The sequence below is a fragment of the Bidens hawaiensis genome, unplaced genomic scaffold (genome assembly GCF_021521415.1).
Source record: "Bidens hawaiensis isolate Kalapana, Puna unplaced genomic scaffold, B.hawaiensis_p1.1 tig00026607_1, whole genome shotgun sequence".
In the NCBI taxonomy this organism is placed as follows: Eukaryota; Viridiplantae; Streptophyta; class Magnoliopsida; order Asterales; family Asteraceae; genus Bidens; species Bidens hawaiensis.
This window is the reverse complement of record NW_027494275.1, coordinates 35,516-38,093: the sequence shown is the minus strand read 5'-3', so window position 1 is coordinate 38,093 and position 2,578 is coordinate 35,516.

Here is a 2,578-nt window from a genome sequence, read left to right as displayed (position 1 = left end):
CGACTTGCTATCTCTCCCATCTGACGCTCAAGATTTTGAATTGACGCTCCTTGATTTCTCATGAATGACTCGTGCTCCCGGAATTTCTCTTGAGTTTCTTTGTGACGGGAGTTCTCTCGAGTCATGAGTTGCGACAGCATCTGTGTCTGCTGTGCCATCATCTCCTCTAACGTGGGCTTCTTCTCCCCACTACTCGGTCCCTCACCGGAATCCTGGAATAGGCTCTAACGTTGCTGGAAGCCAGACTGATTTCCGTTCCTCCAGTTGGAATTTTGGTTACCTCTCCACCCCGAATTATAAGAATTGAAAGAATGTTGATTTCGGTTTGGATTATTAACGAAGTCGACTGCCTCCTCCTGGAAACCTACGGGGCATTGAACGGTATCGTGTCCCCCTCTACAGATCTCGCATAACTTACTTTTCACCTGCAAGTCCTTCACGATCTTTGCTAACGCTTCAACTTGTGCCGCAAGTGCGGTGCTTGTGTCGACCGAATGCATGCCGCGTGATAGGGAATCGACGGTTTTGGTACTCTTAACTGGTGGTCGCTGGTATCCACTCATGGCTAAACCGTTAAACAAGGCAATGCACTCATCCGTATCCTTCGTTGTCAGTAGGTTACCTCCTGCAGCTGTGTCGAGCATACTCTGAGTTGCGTACGTCACTCCGTTGTAGAACTTCTCAACAACCGCCCAGTCTTGTAGGCCGTGGTTTGGACATAACGCAAGTAGATTTTTGAACCTTTCCCACGCCTCGTAGAAGCTCTCGGTGTCCTCCATCTGGAAAGAATGAATTTGGTTACGCAAACGAGCGGCCTTAGCCGGAGGATCATATTTTTCAAGAAATTGGGTCTGCATGGCAGCCCAAGTAGCAATGGATCCCTGTGGGAGGGACTCAAGCCACAGACTTGCATGATCAACGAGTGAGAACGGAAAGATTCGGAGTTTTATGGCGTCTTCGGATACGCCGGCAAGATGAAACGTGTCGCAGATACGTGTAATACGAGTGAGATGAGAATGCGGGTTCTCGTGGAACAACCCGTGAAATTGAGCAGAATGAGCAATCGTGTTCAGAACATTAGATGGAATCTGCCAAGTCGTTTGAACTCCTATAGCTGGTGGAGCAATGCTGGATCTCGCGCCAGCATCGACCGGACGGGCCCGGTCTGCAACTGTCCTCCTCGGTGGTGGATTCGCGTCGCCCATAATCCTATCCCTAATGACGGGTTCAGAAAAAATAGGAGAAGAGAACGTATTACCGACGGATGTAGATGAACTGGAAGACAGTTTTGTACGACGTCTCTCAAAAAGCTCTCTCTCTGGTTCGGGAAATCCTTCAACTTCTGGTGGTCCTAGAGATCGAGTACGTCGCATACAACTATTAAAATAAATAAAAGAAACTATAATTAGCTAAACTATTTTAAACTAACAAACAAAACAAATAAGAAAGACAAGTAGTAAACAAGGCAAGTCCTAACTCGAGTCGTTCTTAATACGCCTCAAACCGTGTCCCCGGAAACGGCGTCAAAAACTTGATGTGCGAAAATATATATATAAATAAAACACAAGTCGCAACTAAGCTTTAAAAACCAAACAATCTATCCTAGTTCACACAAACGGCAAGTGTACCGGTCGCGTATAGCAAAGATGAGGAAAGTCCGGATATCGAACTCGAAGACACGTGAAAACGTTTATAATTACTAAACTCTAACCAAGACTCACCAAAACAATTAATTGATTTATTTTAGAATTTAATTTAACTACTTAACTTAACTGAATGAAAACTTTTGACAAAACTTTGAAAACTTTGGTTTAAATTCAATATATAAAGACGTCTACCTAGGAATGAATCATGTTGACATAAATAACAAGACAACGGATTGAAAATATTCACGACGCCAGTTATAAAAGATGACACAACTAAAACTTGTTTAAGAAAGTCAAATTACCTCTCAGTCTCTCTAACAATCTCTAACTTATCTTAGTTGATTTTAAAGAATAAACCGGAAAAAAACAATTATTAACGTGTTCAAATGTCGACTCTCCTCTCGGTCTCATCGACACACTATCCTAATGGAGACAAATACTATGTCACCAAGGATAGAGGAACAATTTAACTTAACCCAAATTAAACCAACTAATTGCACATAAACACTCAAACTCGACAAGACAAAAACCCGCTCTCGCGCTGTCTTAATTCTAACAAGTAAAAGCAACGAGACAATATTACTTCTTATCACCTCTCGGTCTCAAAGAAGGTGTATTTTAACTGATTTTAGATAATTTATATTACCCACTTATCCCTACGGTTGTACACCCCGCAAATAAACCCTAAACACCAAGTCAAGAGTCTAGCAAGCAATCAATTAATCAAAACTAATTCAATTAACTAATGCAAGAGGATTATAAGTAATAACACATAAAACACAGCCATCACACACAATCTAATTTATGGTTTAGTTAAACTTTACATCAATAATTCAAGTCTTGACCATTAACAATCCATTATACAAGTCTAAACTACTCAACAATCATCTATCCTAGGCAGAACAAGCAAGTTTAGCTACTCATAGATTTTG